The sequence below is a fragment of the Hemicordylus capensis genome, chromosome 4 (assembly GCF_027244095.1).
Source record: "Hemicordylus capensis ecotype Gifberg chromosome 4, rHemCap1.1.pri, whole genome shotgun sequence".
NCBI classification, from domain to species: domain Eukaryota; kingdom Metazoa; phylum Chordata; class Lepidosauria; order Squamata; family Cordylidae; genus Hemicordylus; species Hemicordylus capensis.
Window position 1 is genome coordinate 122,534,711 of NC_069660.1, and position 24,919 is coordinate 122,559,629.

General features: G+C 43.6%; 1 protein-coding gene across 1 annotated transcript in view; it reads left to right on the forward strand.

Annotated features, from left to right (window-relative positions):
* The first annotated feature begins 14,894 nt into the window (after positions 1 to 14,894).
* LRRC8C (leucine rich repeat containing 8 VRAC subunit C) overlaps positions 14,895 to 24,919 on the forward strand; it is a 54,550-nt gene continuing 44,525 nt past the window's right edge. Inside the window, exon 1 of the mRNA XM_053249105.1 lies at positions 14,895 to 15,115. The gene's annotated coding sequence lies outside the window, so the exon portion shown is untranslated. The remainder of the gene's footprint in view (positions 15,116 to 24,919) is intronic.

The following is a 24,919-nucleotide window of genomic DNA, read 5'->3' on the forward strand; positions in this document are numbered from 1 at the left end:
TTTGGCTCCACCTTCCTTTTCTCTGAAGTCGGTGAGTTTGTGGCTCAGGGTCTGCCCTAGGTGCCTTTTCTCTCAAAGTGGTGGGATTTTTGTCAGCCCCAGGTTCTGAGAGAGCCATTCTGGTCTTCTTTCCGATAGTGCAGAGGCCAAGCTCCTCTCCTGCCATGCTGGTGATGGGTTTGGTTCCCCAGTGGGTCTGCCAAGTACTTCCTAGGGCATCGGTCCAGGATGTTTCTGGCCCCACCTCCCTTTCCTTCAAAGGCAGCAGGATCTGCCTCCCTTCAGTTGCCAGGTCAGCTGTTCTCAGTATTCTTGGGATTTGTTCTTATATAGAACACTCTCATGTATGGCTTATAGTGGTAGAAGGATAGCAATATTACAAAATACTCTTTTCAAAGGAATTATAGCAGGAACTGGGGAAACAGGGCAGGAGAAAAGAGTATTGGGAGGAATATGGGTAGGCTCGGCTAATGGGAGGATCCTGTGTGTGTTCAACCCATCTTAATTAACCTAGTGATGTTGAAATGGTGTTTTTGGAAATCCTGGGATTCCTCAGAAGCTTATCAGGCATTTCTCAAAGAGAAGATCATTAATGATGGACAAAGCTACCCAAGACCACTTGCACACTAGGACCATCCTAACCTTGCAATGCATAGTCACAAGGGAAGTAAAGTGGATAAAGAGAAATGATTCTAAATGAAAAATACATTACATTCAAAATGTATTTGGTATAATAAGAAATTATTATGTTATATAAATTATAATATAAAGTTATAATATAAATATAAATTATTATTCAGTATAATAAGAAATTATTATAATTAAGAGTGCCTTTGGAAATAAAAAATGTAATTTTCATCATCATCTTTTGAGATTTCCCTCAAATTTCGTGCGTTTGTGTGTGGTTGTGGTGAGACTTATGCTGCCCTCTTTTCAGTCAATAGGGAAAGCCCAGCAGAACTGGCCAGCAACCTATAAGAACTTTTGACGCCCTCAAATCTTCCTCTGTTTCCAGAACTTTCTGCAGTACAATATGTATGAGTCCCTCTGCAGACATGTTTGTGCAGAAAATATTCTCTGAATGTACAGAGTTCTAAAACCACAGATCTATAATACATTTATATTTTGAATATATGTACAGAAATGTACAGAATACATTTTGTTAAATGTCTTGTTCAGTCTGTCTAAATTGCATTCCATATGATTTGCTCTAGGCAAATAAACTAGGCATATTGACCACGAGAGAGAAATAGAGAGCAGAGTGAAATAGAGACAAAATTCTACTTTGGTTTTATGCTTTTAAAAGCTTGATTGACACACATAGCTTGCTTTTGCCTTGGTTTATTATCATTCCTATGTAAAAATGGGCACAAGCCATGACACAAAAGGATTATCTGCATTACTTTTTCTTCCTCTACTAGATTATATGCTTTTTCAAAGCCTTAAGAATGTAAGGATTACTTTGCTGGATAAAGAAAGATCCTTTCAGCGCAGCATTCTGTTTCCAACAGTAGCTAGTCAGATGCTTCTTGGGGCTCACAAGTAAGGTATAGATAGCTATTCTTTGTAGCTACATGCATTCTGTTCAATGCATGTACAATCTGTGTACGGTGTATGTATGTACAAATCTGTATGCACATGGAATTATTCACAAGTACCGAACACACATACAGCAGTCCATTTCCAATCTGTACAATGCATTTGAGAAACTTGTACCCATGTTTACTTTTTAGATGAATGCATGTGTCATGCCCCAGCTTAGCTTTTAGAATGTTGATGTTTGAGTGACAGCAGAGGGGTGAGGTGAGTTTGGCAGTTGGTATTAGGAGAGGGGGGGCACATTTGCATGTAACACGGAACTGGAGTTGCACTAGTCAGAGGTTGCCAAACCGTTACATCCAAATTTGTGCAACTCTAGTCCTGTTTGTAAAACGACCCAAGGTTGTGCTTCGCAAACTCCAATTTGAACCCTCAGGTTGTAGTGAGTTTCATTGCTCATAACCGGGGTTGGAGTTCCGGAGTGTGACATGTGAATGCAGCACTAGAAGCTGCAGTTGCTCTAGCCGGAGTTGAGGGAGGAAGCTCCTCCCTCTCTCTGGCAATGATTGGCTGTGTGGGCTGTCCTTCAAGCAAGAAGGAAGCCTGCACAGCCAGCTTCCCCTTCTCTCTGCAGTCTCCTTGACTGCAGAGAGCCCGTTCTCTGTTTCATCCAAATGGGGCAGGAGAGTGGGGTGTGGGTGGGGAGCGGAGCGGAGCGGAGCCATGGGTCCAGTGGACCAGTGGTTCTACATTATGTGCAAATGTGGCCAGAAAGAGAGACAATGAGAGAGGGGGATGTATTGTAAGGCATGCCAGGAATAATTAGCAATTTAAAAGGTAAATGTGTTCATTTATGCATTGTTTTGAATTTGTTTTAATAATAATTTTAAATTTTGGATTCAACTGTCTCTGCCTCTTCTATAAAACACTGAGAAAGAAACCCTTTTTGACTTTACCTGTGCCCTAATATTACATGTGTCATTCGCACAAAAGCATGTACCTGTGTACGGACATGTACACTGTAATGTTTCAATAGGACTAGAGTTTGTCTCCAGTACCTGGTGTTTAGAGTTATACTATCTCTATTCCATTTAGTTGTCGTAGCTAATAGCTTTTGATTGTCTCACTGTCCGTGAATTGGTCTGACTAATCATCACTATCACCATCACCGTCACTGAGACACAGTATGTTGTAGTGGTTATAGTGTCAGGCTAGGACTGAAAATATCTGAAAAGGGGGAAAGACCACCGCTCAGTGCTAAAGCATCTGTTTGCATGCAGAAGGTCCAAGGTTCAATTCCCAGCATCTCCAGGTAAGACTGGGAAAGACTTTTCCTTGAAAACCTGGAGAGTTGCTGCCAGTCAGTGTAGACAATACTGAGCTAGATGGATCAATAGTCTGACTTGGTATAAAGCAGCTTCCTACATAACCTATGATCCTGATTCAAATCCCTACTTACCCATGAGGCTCCCTGGGTAGCCTTGGACCGGTCACTCTTTTGCAGCTAAACCTCTCTCTTATTATTGTGTGATAATAAATTGAGGGTGTGGCGGTACCCTCCCCTGAGCTCCTTGAAGAAAGAGTGGGTTTTACATTCATTATTATTTATAAAGCATCTAAAAAAATGTGCTTAATGCTGTACAGAATTTTTAAAAAAGTCCTTGACCACCAGTTCACGATCCTTTTTACAACCCCTAATTCTTTTTAAAAGCCATCCATGCTAGTGGTTACTGTGTCTTGTGGCCATAAAGCCCATAATGTGATGTGTGTGAAGAGTACTTCCCTTTTCACCCCATCCTCTCATGGCCATAATGACTTCTCTCTGTCCTCCTAAAAACAAAGACTGCCCACTAGTCTAGGAGTGCATCAGGGCTATCGGCTACAACAGAAAAACAGGAACTATGTGATGAGATCAACAGCACACTTCCAAAGGAAGAACATCCTTGGCACTGAAAACTGCTTTACTTAGATGTTGAAAAAACAAGAAATAAAGACTGTCTCAATCTCTTGGCTGTTTTTGAGATTAATGGCCAAATTAATCTCTGGTATTGCTCCAAGGAAATTGCAGCTGCATAAGACCAAGAATATGGGTCAGTTGCTCAGTGGATGTCAGTGGTCTTTAAATACTCTGTTCTGTCCAACAGTAAAAAAAAACCTGTGCATGTCAGATTTTTATAAAGACTCAGATTTCCTGAACTTGGCCTGAACTGGCTTTCTCATGTACCAGATGACAACATTAAATTCTTCTCTTTATCCTGAGAACGTGTGTGTGTGTGTGTGTGTGTGTGTGTGTGTGTGTGTGTGTGTGTTCTGTTTAACTGTTTAACTGTTCTGTTTAACTGAGTAGCTGAGTAAATATCATGTTTTTGCTTTTAGTACGCAAGGACAACTACAGAGATCAAAGGAGCTGCTAGAGTCTCTAGGCATGCAATGGAGAGGAAGGGGCAAGCTCAGTTCCTACGGCTACTCAAGACAAGCTTGCAAACGATGAGACAGTTCAATAAAAGATTACTTTAATAATGATTACTTATGGGACTTGCATCACCAGAGGTGGAAGTGAGTAAGTATGTGTACAGTTTAGGGGTGACAGAGTACTGCTATAGGCATCAGTGTTTCAATTATGTTCTCAAGCCTGATCTAAACATGTGGCAGAATTAGATGGTAATAAAATCCTTCTAATTCCAAAGCATATCTAGAATTTTGGGGACATTGTTAATCGCATATGAATACTGACCATCCCAGATTAATTGCACGAATGCTTCAAGATAAATATATATGCTCCACATGATAACACTGGTATTCAGGTAATTGTTACTCAGTGGTATGTCTCTGGTTTGGAATTGTCAACATCCATATGTGTATGTCAGTCAGAGTTCAATAAATTTGGGGCATTATCTATAGGTAATCCCAATCCAGAGAAAATTAGTCCTGCTAAAATCCTAAAGAAATCAATGGGACAAGTTAATCCCATTCATTTAATGGAACTTAAATATTACAAATTATCTCTTTGGTTGGGGCCACTATGTTGTATATTCAATAATAATGTGCAAAGACATATCACCAAGGACATGATAGTTAAAACAGATAGGTATAATCTGCTAATCTTCATCGGGGAACTGACAAAGATATGGCATTGGTAGGTCAGCAGGCCGCTACAGGGGCAGGGAAACTAGAAACTTAATAGCTGCTTCTCCTTCCAGCTGGTCTGCCAGCTCTTTGACCTTGGGGAGCAGTGCCAATCACCCACAGAACTTCACCTTGCTACTTCGTAATGCCAGGTCAATCCAAAATAAATCTGAGATCATTCATGATTTGATTGGATGAAGGAGCCGACTTGGTATGCATTACAGAGACCTAGTTGTCTCTGTAATGACCATAGTGGTCTGGTCTGGCCCCAGCTTCTCCCAGTAGGATACTCTGTGGTGGAGCAGGTGAGATGATGTGGGCCAGGAAGTGGTGTGGCTTTGGTCTACAAGAATATCTTCTTGCTTACCAGAATCCCTGTCAGGCAACTGGCCTATATTAAATGTGTGTACCTAAGACTAGGGACCAAGGATAGACTGGGACTTCTGTTGGTGTACTGATCATCTTGCTGCCTATCAGAATCCCTAAGTGAGTTGACAGACCTGATTGTGGAGTTGGCTTTGGAATCATCCAGACTATTGGTAGTGGGGGACTTCAATATTGACTTTGGGACTGGGTTATCTGGAGTGGCCCAGGAGTTTATAGTGGTCATGACAACTATGGGCGTATCCCAAGTGGTTTCAGGATTGACGCATGATGCTGGTTGCACACTCAATTTGGTCTTTTGCTCTGATCAGGGTGGTGTTTCATGGCTGACTCCTGTCATCTCCCCATTGTCATGGACAGACCACCATCTGGTTAAGGTGGGATTTGCAGCTGCAACCTTCTGCAGGGGTGAAGGACCTATTAGGCTGGTTCACCCAAGAAGGTTATTGGATCCAATAGGAATCCAAGAAGCTTTGCGAGGGTTTTGATTTGGCTCTACTGATGATTCTATTGATGCTGCAGTGCAAACATGGAAAAACGAACTCACTAGAGCAGTTGACACAATCGCTCCTAAACATCCTCTCTGACCTGCTTCAAAATTAGCACCATGGTATTCAGAATAATTATGAGAGCTGAAGCGGCAAGTTAGACAACTAGAGCGCAAGTGGAGAAACACGAATCTGATAGATTATATCACAGAGTACACTTGAAGATCTATGCTCTGGCAATATGAGTGGCTACATAGCAGTTCTTTTTTGCCTGCATTGCTTCTGCAAGTTCACTTCCAGTGGAGTTATCTAGAGTTGTATGAGGGCTAGGACATGCCCCCTTCCCCTTAAGCTCAAATTTGGAACCTTTGATCACCTGCTGTTACGTTTTTTAATGACTTCTTTGCAGATAAAATGTCTCATATTCAGGCCAAACTGGATTTGTTGCAGAGTCTGCTAGGAAGGTGTCCAGCAACTCTTCTTATGGGATCAGATTGGATCACTTTCAATTTGTGACTCCTGAGGATGTGGACAAGTGGCTTTGAACTGTACATCCTACCACCTGTTTTCTTGACCCTTGACCGACTTGGCTCTTTTCATCTGCCAGTAGTACTATCAAAGAGGATATGGTAATTATTATAAATGCTTCTTTGAGGGAGGGCAGAATGCCTCCTTGCCTTAAGGAGGCTGTTATTAGACCTTACTTGAAACCTGCACTGGATCCCTCAGAATCAGCCAATTATAGACCTGTCTCCAATCTTCCATGGTTGGGCAAGGTGACTGAGAGTGTGGTGGCCTATTGGCTCCAGGCAATCTTGGAGGAAACAGATTATCTCGACCCATTCCAAACTGGCTTTTGGGTGGGTCATGAGGTTGAGACTGCCTTGGTTGGCTTGATGGATGATTTCCAGTTGGGTATTGACAGAGGGCGTATGTTGATCCTTTTGGATCTCTCGGCAGCTTTCAATACCATTGGCCATGGTATCCTTCTGGGTTGCCTGTGGGAGCTGGGATTGGGTGGCACTGTTTTAAAATGGTTCCGATCCAACCTTTCTGGCAAATTCCAGATGGTGTTGCTTGGAGACTGTTGCTCTGCAAAGCAGGAATTAATGTACAGAGTTCCACAAGACTCCATACTGTCTCTAATGCTTTTTATCATCTACATGAAACCTCTAGGAGAGATCAGGAGATTTGGTGCAGGGTGTTCTCAATATGCTGATGACACCCAAATCTCTTTGTCCAAATCAGCTTCATCAGGTAATGGCATAACTTCCCTAAATGCCTGCCTAGAAGAGGTAATGGGCTAGATGAGAGATAACAAACTGAAACTGAATCCAAATAAGACAGAGCTACTGACTGTGTGGGGGTTAGAACTTGAGAGATGGTTTGGATCTGCCTGTTCTGGATGGGGTTACACTCCCCGAGAAAGAACAAATTCATAACTTGGGAGTGGTCCTGGATCCAAAACTCAATCTGGACTCTCAGATTGAGGCAACAGCCAGGGGTGCTTTTTATCAGCTTCAGCTGATACGTCTGCTATGCCAATTTCTGGAGGTAAAGTACCTTAAAACAGTGGTATATATGCTGGTATCCTCCAGTCTTGACTCCTGTAATGCACTCTATGTGGGGCTGCCTTTGTATATACTCTGGAAACTACCAATGGTACAGAATGGGGCAACTAGACTGGGCTCTGGGATAACCCAAAGAGACCATATAACATCGACCTTAAAAGAACTGCACTGGCTGCCGATATGTTTCCAAGCAAAATACAAAGTGCTAGTTATTACCTAATAATCCTTTAATGGCTTGGATCCAGGATATTTAAGAGAGTGCCTCCTTTGTCATGAACCCTCCCGCCTATTAAGATTATCTGAGGAGGTCCGGTTATGGCTACCACTGGCTCAGAACTGGTTATGGCTACTCGGGACTGGGCCTTCTCTGTGGCTGCCCCAGGGCTCTGGAATGCACTCCCTGTTAAAATCAGAGTTTCTCCATCTCTGGATGTTTTTTAAAAGACCCTTAAGATGCACCTGTTTTCTCAGGCTTTTAATGAATTTTAATTGGTTTTATATCATAATTGTTTAAATCATTTTATTCTGTTTTTATAGTTGTATTTTAACCTATGTAAGGATGCACATGTTAGGCGGTATAGAAATATGATATAAACAAACACATACACACACACATATGTATGTACATTGATTGATGGATTAAGTGCCATCAAGTTGGTGTCGACTCTTAGCGACCACATAGATAGATTCTCTCCAAGATGATCTGTCTTCAGCTTGGCCTTTAAGGTCTCTCAGTGGTGCATTCATTGCTCTGTGTATACATACATGCATGCATGCATGCATGCATGCATACATACATACATACATACATACATATATAAAATTACATTGGCTTCATAAAGTTGTTTTGTTGAATTGTAATTTGTACATTATCTTTTATAACTGATAATCATGACAAATTTGATTGATTGACAATAATGGCAAATTGCTTTTTAAACTGCTGTGTGATCTCAATAAGAAACAGCACGTTGCAGAATGAAAATAATTGACTTGCCAAATGACAAAACCCTCTGATATAGTGGTCCAGATAACAAAACATGTTATATTTTTCAAGTTTAGTTACAGGGTTGTATGTCAAGTTTTCCTTTCTCCAGAAAAGACTCTTGCCTGCATAGAAAGAATAGTGCTCATAATCTGCAATATGTGAAATTTGTATATTATAAAGAAAACAAAAAGAGGACTGTTAATGTGGCTATGATCTAGAATCACTAGATCTAGCCATAGAGCTTTGAAGCAAAGTTTTACTCCTAAATCAACATTTACACATGACTTTGAAAGGTGGGATTTGTTCTTCAAAGGGGGATTATTTTTTCACAGGCTAAAGATCTGTTTAAGATTATAGGGATTACTTTTTTTCTGTTCAGTGCTGAATTTCCCCATTTATCACATCACCACTACCATCTTTTAGCTGATGAATTACTGAAGGAGCTGCTGAAATGGAAGGGCTATAAATGAAAGACTTGCACAGATTTTAAGTACAAGGGGAGCAACTTTTCTTTTAGCTATACAGTGGAGCTAACACTGCTCCTGAATGGATGGATTAACTGTGCAAATGTAGCTGAGAGTAATTGTGCAAAGAGGGAGGAGGAGGAGACTTATTGTGGTGGGGAGAGCTTTGAAAGCAGCAGTAGAGGTGCTCTATTTACCTGCACATCCTTTAAAGACACCAATTAACACATGGTGAAATTCCAGAGCATAATTGCAGGAAGAAGAAAGAAGCTTCCGCTAATTTCTTTTTCTCTTGAATGAACTATTTTATACCAAGTTGTGTGTATAACTGTGATTCTGTGTACAGTGATTCTGCCTGAGCACAGAAATAGTATAGAATGTTATATGGGGTGTATAATTCAGTTTCCTAGGAATCTTAACTTTCTTTAAACAAACAAAAATATTCTAGCCCTTATAGTTACTAAGGGCCATTGAGGCAATATCTGCTGCAATCTGAATAAGATTTGCAGTGGTTAGTAGCGGGAGTTCAATGTTCTGTATAGTTTATTCCCTCCCTGTTTCTAGCACTGCCAGAATAAATTATACCAACTCTACCAATGATATTCTATCTGTTTGCATAATTTATTAAGGATCCTGAATTGCTGCCATGGCACAATTTTTTTAAAGCAGGGAGTACACAGAGGCTTAATGTTTTAGGGCTGTTTGCACCTTCTATGTTACATTTATAGGTGTATGTATAGATGCACATGCTTTTGTGTGAATTAATGTGCATGTGTTCACTTTAAAGATGAACGGTGGGAGTAAAACCCACAAATGCCTACATTTGATTGTATATATTGCTGCACATGAATGGACATTACAAAGTCTTACTCAGACATTATACAATGTATGTGTGTGCAGGTGTCTGTACACATGTACATGTTTTCATATGAACAGCTTGTGCATGCATTTGTTTTAAAGGTGAACCTTTAAAGGTGCAGATCTGTATGTGTGTATACTGTATACAGATTATATATGTGTTTAACATAATATGTGAATAGTGCTTGTGTGAATAACTGTACATGCACACAGAGCAACAATCTGTGCACAATGTACACGGATTGTACATAAATACAGCGTAATATATGTAAATAGCACTGTAAGTGGAGTGTAAGTGTTCACCATCTTCTTAAAAGTCCTTTTATGCACAGTTCTAAAACTATGCAAGCACTGGGAAAGGGGATTGTGCCACAACATTGAGGATGACAAGGGTACTATCTGATAGGTCCAAAGGTATTTGTAAGTATTGGTTGTGCTTCCAAGGGGGCAGCATTAAGAGGTTTTAGAACTTAGAAGTATCACTTGAAGAGCTGAAATAGGCCTTGAATTTTTTCTTTGACCTTAGAAGCCAGCCCCAAAATATAGGAACTAGACTCACTGCTCGCTGGCAGCAATGCTGCCATGCAGAGGTGGGGTGGGTAGAATCCAGAGGAAAGAGTTGTGGTAGGCAAGGACGAGACAGTGGAGTTGAATCAGGAATATTAATGGTTGAACGAGACAGATATTATTTACAGAGGCGAGGCAAGTGCAGCCTGCCTTCAGTGCTCTTGCTGCTGGCTGTTTTTTTAGCCCCGCCTCTACTCCAGGACTGGAATAAAAGTAACTAAAGCACCATTCAAAAGTTGGCCTGGATCATCAAGGAATGGATTAATCAAAAACACCACGGGGGGGGGGTGGACTCGCTGCCTCACTTGCCTGGTCACATGTGTCTGGCTCAGGCTACAAGGAGTGAGCAGGCTAAGTGAGGGCAAGTTGCTCCCTTCTCCTCCTGGAGCTTTCCCACACGGGGCTTCCAGCTCTCAGTGTATCCAGTGAGGGAAGCCACTTTGAATGAAACTCGCAGCATTAGGGAAGCAGCCCCTCCCCTCTCTTCTGCAAGTTGTCTTTTGTGTAGGTTCACACACAGCTCACTTCCATGTTTTCCTTGTGGCCAATGGAGTCCTAGAGGAGGTGGGAAACCACAACTCCCTTTCCTCCAAGGGTTTAGTCATTAAAGCACCCTCTGTGATCTAGTTCTGTTGAAGTCCACACACTCACACAAACACTTCTGCTTAATTGATCTGTGGATCAGACGGCCTGTTATCCATCAGCCTTGGCTTTCTATCCGCCTCCCCCACCACCACCACCACCTCAGCACACACATACACACAGAAGTCCTCTGAACGTGTCAGCCCTCTTGCAGCATCGCCTCTGCTTTTGCAGCCCCATCTCAGCTTGGATTGCATGCAAGGAAATTTTCCCCTGTGTGGGAAAGCTTCTGATCACACAGATGCAATTAGCAAGGATGGCTCCAGAAGGGGCAATAGGGGCAAGCAATGAACAAGTTGTCACTCCCCTTGCTGGAAATGTACTTTTCACATTGGCGCTTTCCAGACTAGCTGCTCATCAGTAGCAAAATGCCTCTGTTCGGGTAAGTCACATTCAAAATGTAAACAGTAGGGGGAGCAGTCTCGCAGCAACTAACAACCCCCCAAACCAGCAACTTTTTCATGCCAGATATACAACGTCTTAGCTCTATTTTGCAGTGATTAAATTCGAAACAAGGCATTGGAAATGTGAATGGCACCCTGCTGTCTGTGTAGGGACTGCAGTGTCAGGACGCAGGAAGTGTGGAAGCACTATTCCAAGATACGTCCTGACCCCGTTGTAGGGTCAGTCTGGAAAGCACCATTTTCAGTCTTTATTCTTTTTATCTTCTGTATAAAAGGTTGATAATAAAGAAAGTGACCGGCATTCTGTGGAGTGGAATGTGGGCTTTAGGGGCCCACTGGGCTGCTGGAGAATGTGAAAGGCAGCCCTGATGGTGTTGCATGACAGAGAAGCTGTGGAATGACTTAAAACACCTCCTGGGCATTTGTGCAGCACTGCTTCTATTGGAAGGAAGAATTATCCAGCAGTACAGTAATGATGGTGAATCTCAATCTGAAGAAGAAACTCTTTCAGCGTTGTCACATGCTGGTTTATTGTGCCCACCTATGTAAGCAACTTACCTAGTCACATTAAACAATCTAGGCAAGAAAGTTCAATACAGCCAGTGGTAAAAAGTTTTCCATCTATTAAAATATGCCAAATAATTTCAGTCCAGTACAGTACAAGCTTTACTCCAGGTTGGAATATAGTGTTTATGTAGGAATTTTTGTTTGAAAGTTTTTTGCTTTATTTAATTTGGTTGGTTAATAACTGTAATTAAAAATAAATGATAGATCACCTAAATTAACTTCAAAAATCAGTAGGATTTATTTCAGAGAAACTATGTTCAGGATGAGAGCATTAATGTGAAATATTCCTGTTTAAGAAGTCTAACAGGTGGGACACAGCTTACCTAGCCAGAAATGCACTTTGCTCCTTCTGTGCCCCCTTCAGTTTTTTCTGGTGCCACCACTGGAAGCCAGAAAGAGGAAGGGTGACCCATCCCTAACTTGCTAGCTCCCTCCTCTTCCTGGTTGCCTCCATGTAGTTCAGGTAGGCAAGGGACCAATACCACTAGGCTGAGCAGGAAGCTAGCCATCCCTGGTTTGCTTGCTCAGTCTTCCTCATAGTATATGGCCATTGCCCGGCTCAGCCACCACCCTTAAAATCCAATGTGCCATGGTGAGCTGGCACCTGGGAACTGTCAAGCCCTGTACTACAGGAACTCCAAAAGACTGTTTGCCCATAACCAACCTAAAAGAATAAAGCAAAGTAAGCATGAATATTGCATTCCAGAAGAGGACAAAAACATATATGTACTCCTGGATCTAATTTTCCAATTAGTTGTTGCTTGTTTCAAAACACTACAAATGAAGACAACCTCAATAGCTACATCTACAATATTCTGCCAAATGTAGTCACTTTTCAAGATTCCCAGTTGCGGAGAAAAGCATAGAAGAGACTTGTGATTGGGAAAAGTCAGGGGAGGAGGGAATCTATTTTTGACACTGGTTTCTCTGTTTACATAATGAAACACTGATAAACTTGATGACTGATTACAACAGGGGTTAAAAGCCACGATTCCTGCAGAATAACAGAAGTTGCTGGTTTTCATAGTAACAATCAATCAATTTATTACAGCCATAGGCCATACAGAGATCATACAAAGATTAAAACAAGATTAAAAGCAAAATATGCCAACAGCAATACAATACACAACAATCAGGACAAAACAATAGCTCCTAAGAATTAGATCTTAAACAAGATCTTAGTCTAATAGTGACATAAAAGAATTTCACCACCACCTTAGTAACCTCATTATCTTGATCCTCAAGATAGAAATTCAAATAAAAGGAGTCAGCTCTTCCTGGGAATTGCTCTAACAGAGGGAATATGAGTTCTTTCCTAGTATCGGAATAAAGGGAGCAATATAACAACACATGAGAAACTGTTTCAGGAAGGCCTGCACCACAAGGGCATAGGCCAAAATCTGACAATCCCTTATTAAATCTTTTTTCCAAAAGGGCTGAAGGCAGCACCTTCATACAGGCCCTAGTGAAAGCTATCCTAAACTTTAAAAAGTGTAGGGAAGCTAAATATTTAGCACCTTTATTCCCCGAAGAGGGCATGATACAAAAAAATAGAGGAGAGCAGGTCCTATTTCCCCTATAAACAAGATTCTGGTGCTCAATGTCATGAAGGCGTTTTATAAGTATAACCTTCGCCTTCTCATTTCCCATGAGTAAAATTTCAGAAGGAGATAGACCCATTTGCAATATTTTGTTGTTGACATATCATAGCCAAGGGCTAGGAAAGGAGTCTCTCCATAGAAACCAAAAAATAGGAGGGCTCCTGAATATCCAAGCAAAGTTTAATCCATCTAGTTAAAGTAAGTTCCCATGCTTTTAAAAAAAAATAGTAAGGGATCCAGATTCCAAACATAATGCTGAATAAGGTACACATCTGGGTACCCCAAAGATAGCCCTAAGGAATAATGATTGAACCGTTTCCATCTCTGATGTTACTGGTTTTCATAGTAGGCGGGTCCTAGATGTTGATGTTATTTAAAATTACACATCTGTTCCAACTGGAATAATTGGAGAAAAACTGGTCACTTCTCAAAAGAGATACTCCCACATGCATTTACTGGGAGTCCTAATCTGGAGGCAAATTAGGCCGATTGCTCTGGTGCAGAAAAATGGCAGAAGGCTCCCCCACACACTAAGTGCAAAAAATATGACCCACCCACCCCAGACAGTTAAGGGAATCAAAATGAGTGGAACCCCTCTAGATAGAGCTTTCTAGACTCTGGGTTACCTCAACCCTAGCTCCTCTTCTTGTTACAATAGCAGCCAGTGACCTTTATTTATTTATTTATATTTATTTCTATAAACAGATTTGTGTACCGCCCACTACCAAAGTCTCTAGGGGGTTTACAACAAAACAAAACAAAAAATTTAACACATTTAAAACATATATACAATTCAAAGTTTAAACAATCAATACAATTCAGCTAAAAATATCAGATTGTAAAAGCATCGGTACGGTAACTATTATTAAAGCAATCTTTGTACAGCAGATTCTGCTGGTCCCCTCTTCCCTCTTGAACACAATGGTTAATCTCCGCACCTGTCATGTGAGAAACTGAGGGATGGGAGAAGGCTCTGCACCCTTCCCTCCTTGGAAAGCCACTTGGGCATGCAGCTGACCTCTGTAAAAACGTACCACAAAACGAAACATTCCTGTTACAACATGATAATATACGGGAACTGTAGAAATGCTCTCCGGTAAACACACTGAATCGGTGTTACAAACCTGTGTACTTTAATGACAGGACCACAACAGACACAATATATATGTAAGGAAAGAGGTCGCTCGGCTGCAGAGGGCGCTTTCCCATCATGCCCACCGCATCTTCCCCTTCCTTCTTTTGTACCGCTGCACATCAAGCCTGAAAGAAGAGTTCTGGTCAACTCGCAGACTTGCTCATGCCTTTGTGATATGTCAGTCCTCCTCCTGCTTTTGTATCGCAAAGCTACAAGGAAGAAGGGTGAAGAAGGCAAAGGCGGCAGCATTCCTGAGCACCTTCATTTGGGATTGGAGTAGCTTCACTGAGCTCAGTGGGATTTACATCTCAGGAAAGGTGCCCAGGATTCCGCGGGGATCGCTTTTAAAGGAGGCATCTTCGATTTCTCCTGGGGAGAGGGACGTCGGCCGTGTGTGTTCGTGATGCGCCTCCTCCTCCTCGCTGCCTTGTTCCCCTCAGTCCTGGGCCTGCCAGAGCATCCTCCGCGGAAGCCTCGCGCCTGTTTCTCTACGCGGCAGCTTTGGGGGGCCACGTGCGCTTCAGAATCAGAGCAGGGAGTGGCCCGGCGGTGGCAGGAGGAGCAGTAGCGGCAGAGTCGCCGCCGCCGCCAGTGGGAGGAGAGAGGCAGCCGGAGTAGGAGGGCGCAGGGGACGGCGGCCTCGGCACTCTTGGCGCGGAGCATCAGCCGCCGCCACCCCGCCGAGCTCTGCCATGGAGGAGGAAGCCAGCGCCAGCCCCTTCTTCGCGACCCGCCGCAGCAGCCTCCCGTGATCCCTCCGCCACTCAGCAATCTCCCCACTGAGGTGAGCCTTGTTAGGGGTCGGTGGAGAGCGGGGTGAGGGGGATCGAGCAGCCCCTCGCCCGCGCCAGCGTCCCTTTGGCGCCCCTTTCGATCTCCAGCTCCCTGCTCTCCCTCTTCTCCTCCTGCTCCCGCCAGAGCGGGATCCGCTACTTTCCCTGGGACGGAGATGGCGAGATCTTCCAAGGGGTTGCGGGAGAAGAGCGGAGCGCTCAGCCCCACGCTGGGTTGGCTCCTGGAGGGTCCCGCCAAGAGCTCGCTGTCAAGATTCCAGCCCAGTCTGCGGTTGAACCCCGAACCTCCCCCGGTCACTGGGAAGGTGGCCCTCTGGGGTCCCGTCCCCCGTCCCCAGCAGCTTCCCACCGCTGCAGAGCTGCTCATCCTTTCCACACGCGAGTGTGTGGGCGAGGGCAGCTTCGTTTCCTATGCTAGGGAGGGTGGTGGAGGAAACCCGGCTCGGAGCTGCTCCTGCCAAATCTTGCTCGCTCTGCACTCCGCCCGCCCCCCCCGTGCCCCCCCCCCGGAGTTGCTAGATGGAGGAAGTCGATTAGTACAGAGCACGGAGGTGGGGGCAGAGCAATTAGGGCGCCTTCTGCTCTCCTCCTCAGGCCACATCCCAATTAGCGGCCCGTTGCTTTGCAGAGCCAATGCCGCCTTCTCCTCCTCTTGGCTGTGCTGTGCCCAGGCGTCGCTGGCTCCTAGGCGATCCGTCTGTCTCTTTGAGAAAAGTTTGACAAACAAAAGCCAGGCCACGAACTTTTCTTTGGCCTCTTCAGTCGACTAGCTGGGAAGGAGAGGTTGAAAAGTGGCTGCGTCAATCATCTGTGGGGCGGATGGCAAAGGACATCCCTGGGCTGCAACTTGGGAAGGTCCTGAACAGGACATTTCCCTGGGCTGCCCTCCCTCACAGCACCCAACAGCAGCCTTGAATTCTGTGGGCAGCCCGTTGAGCAGGAGGCAGCAGCCGAAGGAAAACAAGAAGCTGCTTCATGTCTGGCTTCCTGCCCTACAGGACAAGTTAGATCGACAGCTAGAACAGGAGGCAGCCAGCCTTGGCGGAATGGCCCTGGAAGGAAGATATAGCTGCAATTTAAGGGTTTGGGCTTGGGTTCCTCAAAATAAAGATGTGCTAAATTTAACTTTTACATTTCCATACAGCTGAAGTTTTAGGATAGTTTTCATATGGTTTCAGAGCAGAGCTACAGACATAAAACCAGCACCCTCTTGTTCTTTTGAGGCCCAAATTACATGTTACTATATGGGAGGACCCTTAGGTGACTCCCCACCTGTGTGTGCCCAGTAAGATGTAGTTGAAAACAGCATGACGTGACTCATTGCGTTCACACCTTTCCTCCCCTAGAAGTGGCTATGAGGGGGCAGGGAAGTGTTAACACAGTTATGTCAGTCACGTACTTCTGAAAGCTACATGTTACTCCTTCCATATGTGTAGTATATATGCCCTGTCTTTTTAAAATTAGGCTGTGAATCTCAGCTAACTGAGCAAAGAGACACCTTTAAAAGTGGTGATTCCCTTATATTTAGCAGAGGGAGAGCAACTGGCCTTATCCATCCCCAGCACAGCATCCCTCCAGTGGCTGTTGCTGGTGTCTACCTCATGTTGTTGTTGTTAGCCCTTTGGGGACAGGGGACCATCTTATTTATGTATTATTTATTTTTCTGTGTAAACCGCATTGAGATTTTGATTGAAGAGCAGTATATAAATATTCATCATCATAGTGTTTGGTTGGGTGTGGCTTAGCTTTCTGTTTTCTAAGTGCAAGCTGCCCAGTTTGTTGCAGTCTTGTCTGAATAAAGAAGGCTTCCAAACCTACTTTGTCTCCTGCTCCTTCGGGCCCAAGGTCAAGCCAACAAAGTGACTGGTTGTGAGTATGCCTAACAACTTTACCGTATCTTACCTAGTGGAAGATACTACATGGTGTCAAAAGTGGGCCTGCACCGTTTTAGCAAGCTTGAAGTATTCCGCACAGGAGGCCTAGACTTGGAGACACACGATAATAATGGAAGTTTTTAAGCCTGCTTTTGAGTTATGTTTGTCTGGCAATGTGGGGGGAAATTGGAGAAGATGGGAACAAAATTTCATCTGTATCTGACTGTGACTAATTTAGTGGATAGACCAGATGAGTATAAGATTGCAGTTCTTCTGCTTTGTATTGGTGATAAGGCATTGGAAATATATAACAACATGTAGAATGTTTATGTAGATTCTGCCAGGAAGACCTTGGAAGAAACCTTGTGAGCTTTGAGAGCTTATTGTGAGCCAAAGAAAAACTCAGTGTCTGAATGTTATCAATTCTGGCAGATCGAATATGTTGAATCAGAGGAAATTGATAGTTTTGTTACCCAGTTAAGAAATAAAGAACAAGATTATGAGTTTGGAGCCTCAGAAGACCTGATAATAAGAGATAAAATTGTTTTCAGTATTCCTGTTTGCAAACCAAGGAAAAATTGTTAGGGCATTCAGATCTTAAGCTCTCTCAAGCAACAGATATTTGCAGAGCTCAAGCCCTTACTCATGCACAATCACTTGTGATAGCCACTGAGATTTGACTCCGATGCCCTTGCATGTAGTAAGCCAGAAGGAAATGCAAGCCCCTTTATTGCAGAAGGCAAGGATGCCTTCAGTAAAGCAAACTGCTTTAAGAGAAAAGCTTTCAATGCTGAATTATTCTTGCAACAGGTGTGGAGGCATGCATAAGCCTAGGGCTTGTCCAGTTTTTGGAGCTATGTGCTACAAATGTGATGGGTGGAATCATTTTGCAAAGATATGTATATGGCGACCTCAACAAGAAAAATGTTTAAATTCCCTGTTTGTGGAGTTGGTAGCAGCACCCCAAACTACACCGTGGTTCACTGCTGTTGACATAGCAGGTGTGACTGTGTCATGTAAACTTGATACTGGAGCTGAGACAAATGCCATACCTGAAAATATAGTTTCCTCTTTAGCATCTAGTGTGCAGAGAATGCTAGTGGATGTGATCCTGGTGGCCTTTGGGGGAGCCAGGATCAAGCCTAGGGGTGCAATTACAGCATGTTACAAGACTGGTTCTCATGACACCATTTTAATGTTTTATATCACAGGAGATAATTAACCACCTATATTAGGCAGGCAAGCCTGCATTGCACTTGATCTTGTAAGGAAAGCGAATGACGATACTCCTAAAGTGGCCACTAAGGATGACCTGTTGAAGACAAACTCTGATGTTATTGAGGGGCTTGGTCAGTTCCCAGGATCTTGTTGCATTTATGTAAATCCTCTGGGATCATCAGTGATGCATGGGTGTCGGAAGATTCCATATGCTATACTGCCCAAACTTAAAGATACTTTAGATCATCTGGATAAGACGGGCTTATTTCTAAGGTTACAAAGCCAACAGCATGGGCCAGTAAGGTAAAGGTAAAGTGTGCTGTTGAGGTGATTTCGACTCCTGGCGCCCACAGAGCCCTATGGTTTTCTTTGGAAGAATACAGGAGGGGTTTACAGTTGCCTCCTGTGAGTAGCCTTGTCATAATTCTTTTTTAAGGATGTCTCGCTTCACCTTTTTCTTGATCCTAGAGATTTGAACAAGGCTATTAAAAGGCAATAGGCAATTTTCCTATCCCAACTATAGAAGATGTGCAGAGGAATTTCGCGGGTAGGGATGTGCATGAACTGTCCGACCGACAGTTTGGCAGGGGGATAGATACCTTTAAGGGACCGGGAGGGTGCTCTTACACCACCATCCCGCATTGTGTTTCCCCTGCCGGCACTGTGCCCAGAATCACTGTGCAGGGTGGCAATGTACTTTCTTGCTGCAATACTCATCATTAGACCAGAAGTGGCCAGTGCATGTGCATGACATGCACATGCAAGAAGGTATGTTGCCATGCTGCACAGTGATTTTGGGCACAGCGCCAGTGGGGGGAACATTTTGGGAGGGAGGTAAGAGCACCCTCCTGGTCCCTTAAAGGTAACCTCCCCCACTGCCAAACCATCCAAACTGCCGGACCTCCGAACCAGTTCGGTGGTCTAGAAAATGACTGCCGAACTGGTTCAAGCATATCCCTATTGGCTGGAAAGAGGGGTTTTTTGGTGTGTGTGTGTGTGGTTTTTTTTACAAATTTAGATGAAAAAGATGATAATTGGCAGAGTTTGTTCCAGTTTTGTCTGAATAAAGAAGGCTTCTAAACCTACTTTATCTCCTGCTCCTTCAGGCCCAAGGTCAGACCAGCAAAGTGACTGGTTGTGAGTATGCCTAACAACCTTACCTAGGGAAAGATACTACAGTATGTGCCCCTCCATGTGCTCTGCTTAACATCTGCAATCCCCCACTGACTGAAGTGTGGCAGGTGGCTATGAAAAGCTGGGCCTTTTCAGTTGCAGCACCAGCCTTATGGAATGGCTCCCCAAGGAGGCCTGCCTGGCCCCATCATTGTGTGTCTTCCAATGATTCATAGAGACCTGGCTGTTTGGGCTGGACTTGGGAATTGACTGAATTCAGAGTTGGTCCCATGCTGGTGTTGATAGGGCATATTTCTCTCACACACACCCCTCCTTCCCTCACCCCCGCTAGATTGCTTTATCTGTTGTTGTGTTCTGTTTTTATTCTTATTCATGTCAAGGGGTGGTTTTTATGTTGTTGATGTTTTAACTGATGTTAGCCACTCTGATTTCTTTTGGAAACTGGCCAAACACATATTTACATAAAATGAATGAGAATGTTGGGTCAGGTGTGCACATGAGTGCCCCCCTCCATGGATAACCTGTAAATACTTACTACAAGCAACCTTAGAGTAACTAAGAATCATCCCCACCAAGATCTCATCAGCCGAAGGAGCTTTTGAAAACTGCAAGAGTGGTAGTTTCTCCCCACCACCACCACCCAAGTCATTGATCTGCCACACTAGCTGTAAGAGGGAAAGAGGAGATTTTGCACCTAAACAACTTTTTTAGTATCCCTGATAAAGGCAATTTTGTGGGAATATGCTGGGCTTCAGTAGAAAATATTTTCACAATAAATTCCGTATGCATCTTTTGGAGTTTGTCTCTCTTTTCCTTTAGTCCTAGCCCGCTAACATAGGTTATGCATGGCAAAGAGGACTCATAAATGAGTTGGCCAGTAACTTTTGTGGAGATATTTTGTGAGGCTGTTTTTCCTACATCTGCAACAAGATGTGGGAGAATGGATTTCACCTGCAGTCCCAGAATCTTTGATCTTAGCAGTCTTCATTAAATACTGAAATATGTGAAAGGCACTCTCGTCTTGTGAGGCGGTGCTTGGTTTATATGGCTGCCCAGTTAGGGAGAAAATATGACCCTAGTGAATAGTGGAAGCTTCCTGAATGTGATCAAAGGTCTTGAAGCACACAGCGCTGGTTATCTGCTTTGAAATCAACTCCCCACTTGTTTAAAATCAGTGGGCAGCATCCAGACTAATGCCACCCTGGCATTAGAACATTTTGCACTTGCGGAGCTGCCCCTCCTCTGCTCTCCCCGTTGCACTCTGAAAATATGTCCTTGGGGCTGGGGAACCCTCAGGGACAGACATGGGAGCTGCAGAGGGAAGGGCGATGGATTGAGTGCCTTGGCAAAAATCATCGGACCAGGGAATGTTCTGATGCATGAGCATCATTAGTCTCAGTGCTGCTCCCGTTCTCTTTCAAAAAGGTTTCTGTGCTATCTAACGGATATTTTTTGAACTCCTCCGTAATATGAGTCTGCCAACTTTATTTCTTTATCACATGCAATTCAGTTAAGAGGGAAACTGAGGATACGTTCAAATCTCCCAAATGAGAGCTAAGGTTTTGACCTTGTTCAAAGGCAAAACTATAGCAAAAGGCAGAAGTGAGTGAATACCAAGCTTTGAACTGGCTAATACATTTTACATGCGTTTACATATCTGCCTAATATTTGACGGGCCATTTTTTTTTTAAAAAGGGAATGGCTACTGATATGAAACCTATTAAGTGGATTGCATTCCAGATGTCATCTGCCCATAGCTGTTAAGTAGGCTTTTGGGATTTCATGGCATGCTTCCTGGGAGTAATGCTAGCTGTAAGCAGTGTCTGTTGTGTGTCTTGCCCATACGACACTGTAATGCCATTGTGCCATGAAATGTGGATAGGCTTATTATGGAAAGCAGGTGGCACCCATTAACTGGATGCTGGGGAACCCTTTCGTCTTGACTACTGGGAAGCAGCAAATGGGGACATGGACTAAATCAGAATAGGTTGCTCATTTGTGACTTATATACCCTCCACATTTTATAGTACACAAAATGAATTTGTATCAACACATCCAGTTCTGGAGGAAAGTGCTGTGTTTGGTGCCACAAGCAACTTTCTGGCTTTTATGGAATTGGAAAGCTGACTATATTTTCCCATCGGAATGACGCCCTTTGAAGCACCTGTGGCTTCTGAATCATTTCCTCCCCCTCCCCCCCGTTGTTTTAAATGTGTTGAGGCATGCTGCTATTTCTGAGCTGTACTTCCTGTGTGCCTGTTCATTTGTAGCCAGCACATAGATGGCTCTGGGAGAGCTCTAGATTCCCCTGTGTCATTTCCTAATGGAAGTGCTTAATCTACGTTCTGTATATTTTATGGGAATACGGTATCCCAGTCATCTTCACTATTTTTCAAGCAAAGGTTCTGACAAAAATCCTTCAGTGTTAGAGCCATTTCCCACTGAGTTTGACCTCCACACAGTACTGTGCTTTTCTCAGTGCTGGGAGGGCACTTTAGGGGAGATGGAGTCCTCTCTTAAGGGCTCTGTGGCAAGGATGTCAAACTGTGGTCCTCCAGCTGTTGTTAGCCTACAACTCCCATCATCCCCAGTCACCGTGGCCAGTAGCAAGAGGTGATGGGAGTTGTAGGCCAACAACAGTTGGAGGGCTGCAGCTGTTTGATGGGGAACGGCTGGGAAGGGCTACACTTTCCCAGCACTCCATGCATGCCTTCCAGTAGGGTGCAGAGGCTCAAGAGGGTTCTGTTTCCTTTAGAGCACAGGGTGAAACACAACACTGCATGGTGGGAACAATCACCTCCGCATGGTGCCGGGGGAACTGTGCAGAGTACTTGGCTTCGGCTGAAGCTTTTCATGGGCCCAGTAAACAATTGGTCAGAGAGCTGCACTTACGGTTGATGGGAGCCACAACTAGCCCCTGGGCTGTACAGTGAAGAACACGGCTGTCTCCAATCTTGTTCTGGTTCTCTAAAAATAAAAAAACAATATTTCACGCACACGCGTGCACACAATAGCTGGTCAGTTTCAGCAACCTACTACGTTCTAGTCTTGTTCTTTTAGAAAACAGACATATGTGTGATTCTGATATAGCACTTGCCCACTGCAGAATTCAATTTGAAATGATCCTGTGTGGATCATATTTGTAGGAAAATAATGTTGGGACTTCGGTAGCTGTGTCACATTTCTGAAGAATGCCATATGGGCAGCATCTAAGATCCTATTCATAGGATTGTGTGGAGGACTTGTTCCACCAGTGCGATGTGTTCCTGTATATTTATTCACAGGGTCACCTTTAAAAGTTCTTGGTATGAGTATGAGATGCTATGCTGAATCATCCCTCAGAGTCTTTGGCAGTTTTTGCAGATGTAAGCCTATGTCAACAGAGGTCCTTTCAGGAATATACCTTTGTGGCCAACCCAGTTTAAGATGTAATGTGTGACTTGACCCACCCTTAGATACAGCCACCTCTCTCTATGGAAATTCCTGCAAAGATGGTGATTTCCAAGTGCTGCTGCAACCGCTGAAATGGTTGCCTGGAAGCTGGGTCTATGTGGGGACATTCCAGTCATGCACTGTTTTTCTGTTCAGACATAACATTACTGATCCTCTAAAGCAAGGTTCTTAACTTTGAGTCCCCCAGGTGGTGTTTGACTATACCTCCCATCATCCCCAGCCACAGAGGCCATGGCTGGAGATGACTGGAGTTGTAGTCCAACAACATCTGGGGACCCAGGTAGTGTTCCCTCTAAGGTGTGCACATGCTCAAACATGTTTTTATGTCTGCTCAGTTAATTTTAGATCCCACTCAGGTTGAATCAGGAAGGCCCCACTTCGAATGCACCTGCACACTGCCTTGATATTGCTGCCCACAAAAAAACTCATTCCACACACAGATGGGGGGTGGTGGAAGTGAGAGAACACTGGACTTAAGGTTACGAAACCCTGCTCTAAATCAAGGGTTGCCAACCTGAGGCTCTCCAGCTGCTGTTGGACTACAACTCCCATCATCCTGAGCTGAAACTTATTGATCCTTGGGAGATATTCAGGTTGACCAGCCCTGCTTTGAAGTCATAGTTTGGATGATCTGGAGTTTTCTTTCCCCTTCTCTTGTTTGATCAAACCATAGTTTGCCATCACATCTGAACCAGGCAGGTGTGGTTTGTGCAAACTGACTTTTACCTCCAAACTGAGACCACTTCAAATGGGTTTCAAGCCTAAATTAGGAGGCAAACTATGCATTGTAATGGTAAGATTACAAAAACATCTTTGTAAGATGTAATGGTAAAATGTGGTTTGCTCAGACAACATTGTGAGGAAGGGAATGGGAGTGCACAGGCCATTAGGAAGTTCTCCATCAAACTGAGGATGTTACATCTGAACCAACTCCTTATGATTGTAGGAATGCATGCAGCTGAGGCTATCTCAGTTGGTCAGTCAATACTACATAGAGGGGCTTTAGATCACAGAAACCAGCAATCCAAAGTATTTCTTTTGCATACTCCAGGACTTTGGCTGAGGAGACAGGGAATCAAATATTTTCTCTTTCCAACAAGCAATCAATAGATGGGAGCTGCCAACTTCCATGCAAAATGATATATTGAAAACTTCTTTCTGTAGCTTATCTGTATCTTTTGTGTTTTGATGTCTTGTAAATGCAAACTCATGAATCTAGGAATGGAAGGGCTTTGATTGTCATTACTTCAGTGAGTTCAGCAGGATTTCAATCCTGTACATAGTTAGGCTCAGTGTTCCCTCTAAGGCATGCGCATGTGCGTCCGCTCATAAGTTTTTAGGTGTCTGCTCAGTTAATTTTAGATCCCACTCAGGTTGAATCAGGAAAGCCCCATTCTGAATGCATGTGCGCACACACTGTCTTGATACTGCCGCCCAGAACGAAACTCATTCCGCACACAGATGAAAAAAATTAGAGAGGACACTGGTTAAGCTGCTTAAATTTCAATGAAATCAATCACAGAAATCTAGTCATTTCAGCAGTTTAACTGCATGCAGGATTGCAGCCAAAGTCTTCAGTGAGGGAAAAATGTGATTTAAGATTTTTGCAACTGGCAGTAAATGTATTCCACTGAAAAGAGTATATTCATCCCAGGACATGGTAATCAAGGACTTTTTCTTATTCTTCAAATGGGAATTATTCTTAAATACTGCCAATTTTATATCACATTATTTGGAAGTAGGTTCCATGAGACGACCAGAAGATTCAAGCTACAATCCTGTGTGCATCTATCTGCAAGTAACCTCTACTGGGGCTTACATCTAAAGAAACATGCATAGGTTTGGGACGTGGCTCTCTAACTAAGGGCACTTAACTGCAGCCCCACTGAAATCAACAGGGTTTTCTTTTAAATCAAGTGCTTAGGATTGTGGGGCAAAGGAGGCAGGTGCTGCAATCCTGCATTTCTTGGACACTTAAAAAAAATACCGTTTTTATTTTATGCATTTTTATAATTTCTCAGCTACCATTCCAACTATGTCTTGCTCAAAGTATTTCAATCTGTGTAGTGAATAAAGCTAAAGCTTGCCTTGGTGGAAGGTCGGGTTCATTTAATT